Raw genomic sequence first — 6,429 nt, 5'->3', positions numbered from 1 at the left:
AGACACAAGCAAGTACCATATTTTTTTTATTGACACATGGACAGACAATTGAACGGATGGAAAAGCAGACGGAGTGATTGACTCCAAGAAAAAGGACTATGTCATGAATAATCGAAATTGCTTCAAACAGCAAAAGGGAGGCTTCTTCTGGTTATGTATATTGTTGAGTAAATGTTTTATGTCAATCAGTCGTAGCAAACTTGGGTTATCGTCATGACGTAGGAAAGTGTAACAAACAGATAGAATGAGTGAATACTATGGGGCGCGAACATTTTTTTTTGTGGTGAGGGCTCTTATAAATTATGGTTACATCTGATCTCAGTCAGGGTATTCATACGACTCATTGCTTACAAGATTTTATTAAAAGGAATTACGAAGGTTTACTGATATTTATTTTAAATCATCAAAACCAGTGTATATATCAGAAAGTAACATGTAAGGTGTCACAAATTGAAGCGCTCTTTCATCTCCAAGTCCCAATTAAGAACTCTGAGCTGATATAAAAAAAACTTGGTCAATCTTTACATTTCTGAAGTCGTAGACTAGCAAATTTGACATCAATTTGAGAACCAAGTCCTCATTTTCGGCCTCTTCTACCAGGCCACACTGTTCAGTTATTTTACGAATTGCAAATTGAAAAGGTACTTTATTTTTCACAATTCCGTCCAGGTACTCTGGGTCAATATAACTTATCAAACATTTCATATACATCTGAATTATTTTCATCATAGGACTGACCATGCAGGGTTTTAGCTGGATAAGAAGTGGCCTTTCCTTTTAACGTTTTGGATACATTACAAATGATGGCATATATAACTACATTGGTTAAACGTATAAAGAGGGGCATGAGATATCCCTAAATATGTTTAACACTGCCGCATTTGTTGCACCTGCATGACCCAACTTGAGTCCCTAACCTTTGCTACATTTGTATATAGTCTTGTATTTGTTTCATTTTTTAAATTTTGGTTCATTTATATGTTTCAAGAAACAAACATTAAACTTCTACCCCCTTTTTGTAGTTAAATGATTGCTCCTCACTTAGGAGACAGCTTCAGGTATACCAATTATGAGTGGCCGTTCATGTCATTTGCGCGATTATATACGCGTATATAATTTTCAACGCGTATATATACGCGTATATTGTGGTTTTCAACGCGTATATTGTGGTTTTCAACGCGTATATTATCGTTTTATACGCGTATATTGTTAAAATAAACACGTTTATACTTTATTCCAATTTATTTATCATATACGCGTTAATATACGCGTTATTTGCATAAATATACGCGTTAATATACGCGTTATTTGTGTTAATATACGCGTATGAAATCATTATATACGCGTTAATAAACATTCGTTTGTCTTATTGTTTTAACCAATGAAAGCTGCGTTCGTAAACTGGTTTGCATGTGACAATTGTATAACGGTCCGTGTAACACTTATCAAATCAAAGTTTTAAAAAGTTTTGAAATTTTAGATTTTTGGAATTTTGATCCAAGTTTTAAAATATCAAAATTTCAAATTGTGTTAAAGTTTTGAAATTTTGAAATTTTAACCAAATTATTAAAATATCAAAATTCTAAATATCGTTTATAAATTTGATAGTTAAGAAACTTGATCAAACTTTTAAAATACTAAACATAACGTGCAATTTTGATAATTTCACTTTTTGAAAGTTTGATTTTTTAAATGTTTGCTTAAAATATCAAAAATATAAAGGGGCGACAAGAGGGGTACCTGTAAACACTGATGTAAACACGGCTCTGATAAGAACTATTCTTAGTTATAAATAAATAGCATGAAATATATCAAAACATTCTTAATAACAAAATAAATAATGAAAAGAAGAAGTCGTTTTTTTTTTATGAAACATATTAGACATCACATGGGATAACAGTATCCTGAAATTTTAAGGTTGTGCATCTATCAAAAAAAATATATAATTAAACCTATTTAATCCGGAATCAACTACGTTGATTTAAATCTCTTATACATGTATAAGGTTAGTGTTTGAGATAAATAATTCAAAGCTATCTTGTGTTCCCAGTGCCCAACATTTAGAAGTACCAGTGAAAAATGACCAACTCGCATGCAGTTAACCAAATAGCATTATTCGCCTTTTTGACGTTCCTGATGAAGGTAGATCCAGAAAAAGCGCTTCGGTCGCATATACAACTTAAAACGTTTTCCTTCATGTTTATCGATTGCCTGATGAACATATATTGCCTTTTAAGATTTATTTCAGTTCCCAGAAATGATACGGAAGGAATACTTAATATATAGCGTCGCAATGAAAGTTGTGCTATGCGTGTTTCAGCTGGCCCCTAGACAAAAAGTGTACTGGTTCAGTGATTATAGACGTAATACTAAACTCCGAAATATAACAATGAACTAAAATCAAAATCATACAAGACTTAGAAGGACAGAGGCTCCTGGATTGGGACAGGCGCACAAATGCAGCGGGGTTTAATATGTTTCGTGAGATCACAACCCTCCCCCTATACCTCTAGCCAATAAAGAATGAAAAACACACAGTAATACGAACAGTAAAACGCACTTTAATGTGTCAGAATAGGAAACAAAAGAAACTAATCAATATGACAATGATAATAAACTAACAAAGGACTTCTATATATAAGTCTAGCAGTTACTGTCATACGCCAGCTCGATACCTCAATTAAACTACTAGTAGATATGTTTTAACTTCACTTTGGTCAAAAACCTCTTTAATTGTTTCGTTCTTATTTTTCTTGAATTTCAAATTTCAGTTTCAGCTTCCGTAGGTGAATTCTTTACTTAAAATTCAGCGTTTTACATTGGACTGGTTTTTCGAGAGCAACATTGGTGTACGGCCAAAAATGGAAAAAAAAATCATCATGCAGCTGACAGTGCGGCTTCTCTTTGCACACTCCATTATGACTGGGTGTACATGTGCACTTTTAGTTTGCTCAAAGTCGATTGTCGTACGATAACTTAAAAATACCCAAATAACAAAATTCAAATACGGGACAACAATATCCTTTAATACAAAAAAATCTATTGCTTTTGTTTACTATAATTATAAAACAGTGGTTGATTTCGAACCTATAATGGAGCTACGTGTGTGATAACCAGTCCCAACGTTGTCTTTAAGGGAGCAACCATTTAAATTTAAAAGTGGGGTGAGGTTGTTTTGTCGAAGCGCTAACTTTTTTTAAAGTTTTTCATCGCTATTAATCAACTTATCTGGTTCATATCTAACATTAAAGGCATGGAGAATTTTTCTTTTGTCCTCTGCTGGCACAGAATATTATATCATCAAATTGAGGATCATAATAATTTTAATGTACCATTATCAAAGCCCCTAGTGGTAGTATCAAGTAAAAAAAATAGTGACTATCTAAATATTGGTTTCCCAGAAGATTACTATTTATCGCTGATATAAACTTTTGAAAACAATTTTCAACTTTCAAAATGCCAACACCTACAACTGGATAGATGGGTGCTTAATGTAGTACAGCGGCAAATATTACATAAACATGAATGAAAGTTGGGTGCTAAATGTAGTACAGCGGTAACTATTACATAAATATAAATGCTCGTGAAAATAATGTTTATGGTATACATTTATATATGATATGAAAGGTTTCAACTTTTACAAAACCAGAGCTATACGTTGGATTTAAAAGTTTACTTTATTTGGCCTTTTCAATTTCATTTGACTTTATTTGCCTTTTTAACTTAATTTGGTTCGAGTGTCAATGATAAGTCTTTTGTAGACGAAACGCGCGTCTGGCGCAAAAAGCGGCAAAATTTATAACCTGGTATCAATCTATGATGAGTTGTTGTAGATACCTTGTAACAATATCTTGGCTCCAATTTTGTGATATTGGATCTTAGTACCGTCTTAATTTCAGCGTAAATAAGATTATATTAAAAACCTCCCACGTTGTGGACTAGCACAACCTTAATTAGGACACCGTGCATTCAGTATCATGAAGCGCTTTTCTTGACCAACCTTCTTACGGAACGCTTAAAGCTGAATATTTAGGGCAAACAACTTACAAAGAATAGATAAAAACGTTTAAGATGATCGTTCATTCTGTACATGAAATGACATATTCTTTAGCCAACATGATTGCAGAAAGTAAGAAGTCGTAAAGCAAAACAGAAAAAAAAAATGAAATCAAAAGAAGTAATACATCGTGTATTGGGCTTTTTTATTGCTTAAGAGTTTAGTAGAAAATGTATATATACATGCTCAACATAACCATACTATATGAACTACTGCGAGTTGTTCAGTTTTTACTGTTACTCCTGTTTCTCCAAAAATATGGGTGCTAGAAAAACCAGCAGGTAAAATGGTCAATATCAGAGCCGTACGTCTGGTATCTTCTTTGAAGAAATATTAATTTTGTCATTATTTTTTCACCGCTTACAACTGTCCGTTTTATTTCATACATAAACTTTTAAGTATCAGTATGTTTTTAATTCATATTGTTTCTTATCGTTCCGCTTTTATTTCCTTTCGCTTTTTACAGGTATCCCTCTTATTGCCCCTTTTCTATTTTGATATTTTAAGCAAACATTTGAAAAATCAAACTTTCAAAAAGTGAAATAATTAAAATTGCGCGTTAGATTTAGTATTTTAGAAGTTTGATCAAATTTATAAACTATCAAATTTATAAACGATATTAAGAATTTTGATATTTTAATAATTTGGTTAAAATTTCAAAATTTCAAAACTTTAACACAATTTGAAATTTTGATATTTTAAAACTTGGATCAAAATTCCAAAAATCTAAAATTTCAAAACTTTTTAAAGCTTTGATTTGATAAGTGTTACACGGACCGTTATACAATTGTCACATGCAAACCAGTTTAAGAACGCAGCTTTCATTGGTTAAAACAATAAGACAAACGAATGTTTATTAACGCGTATATAATGATTTCATACGCGTATATTAACACAAATAACGCGTATATTAACGCGTATATTAACGCGTATATTTATGCAAATAACGCGTATATTAACGCGTATATGATAAATAAATTGGAATAAAGTATAAACGTGTTTATTTTAACAATATACGCGTATAAAACGATAATATACGCGTTGAAAACCACAATATACGCGTTGAAAACCACAATATACGCGTTGAAAACCACAATATACGCGTATATATACGCGTTGAAAATTATATACGCGTATATAATCGCGCAAATGACATGAACGGCCACTCATAATATAATTTTTAACGCGTATATATACGCGTATATTGTGGTTTTCAACGCGTATATTAACGCGTATATGATAAATAAATTGGAATAAAGTATAAACGTGTTTATTTTAACAATATACGCGTATAAAACGATAATATACGCGTTGAAAACCACAATATACGCGTTGAAAACCACAATATACGCGTTGAAAACCACAATATACGCGTATATATACGCGTTGAAAATTATATACGCGTATATAATCGCGCAAATGACATGAACGGCCACTCATAATGATAAATAAATTGGAATAAAGTATAAACGTGTTTATTTTAACAATATACGCGTATAAAACGATAATATACGCGTTGAAAACCACAATATACGCGTTGAAAACCACAATATACGCGTTGAAAACCACAATATACGCGTATATATACGCGTTGAAAATTATATACGCGTATATAATCGCGCAAATGACATGAACGGCCACTCATAATATACGCGTTATTTGCATAAATATACGCGTTAATATACGCGTTATTTGTGTTAATATACGCGTATGAAATCATTATATACGCGGTAATAAACATTCGTTTGTCTTATTGTTTTAACCAATGAAAGCTGCGTTCTTAAACTGGTTTGCATGTGACAATTGTTTAACGGTCCGTGTAACACTTATCAAATCAAAGTTTTAAAAAGTTTTGAAATTTTAGATTTTTGGAATTTTGATCCCAGTTTTAAAATATCAAAATTTCAAATTGTGTTAAAGTTTTGAAATTTTGAAATTTTAACCAAATTATTAAAATATCAAAATTCTTAATATCGTTTATAAATTTGATAGTTTAGAAATTTGATCAAACTTCTAAAATACTAAATCTAACGCGCAATTTTAATTATTTCACTTTTTGAAAGTTTGATTTTTCAAATGTTTGCTTAAAATATCAAAATAGAAAAGGGGCAATAAGAGGGATACCTGTAAAAAGCGAAAGGAAATAAAAGCGGAACGATAAGAAACAATATGAATTAAAAACATACTGATACTTAAAAGTTTATGTATGAAATAAAACGGACAGTTGTAAGCGGTGAAAAAATAATGACAAAATTAATATTTCTTCAAAGAAGATACCAGACGTACGGCTCTGATATTGACCATTTTACCTGCTGGTTTTTCTAGCACCCATATTTTTGGAGAAACAGGAGTAACAGTAAAAACTGAACAAC

Source organism: Mytilus trossulus, chromosome 6 (genome assembly GCF_036588685.1).
Source record: "Mytilus trossulus isolate FHL-02 chromosome 6, PNRI_Mtr1.1.1.hap1, whole genome shotgun sequence".
In the NCBI taxonomy this organism is placed as follows: domain Eukaryota; kingdom Metazoa; phylum Mollusca; class Bivalvia; order Mytilida; family Mytilidae; genus Mytilus; species Mytilus trossulus.
The sequence above is the reverse complement of the archived record's forward strand: the minus strand, read 5'-3'. Positions refer to the sequence as shown.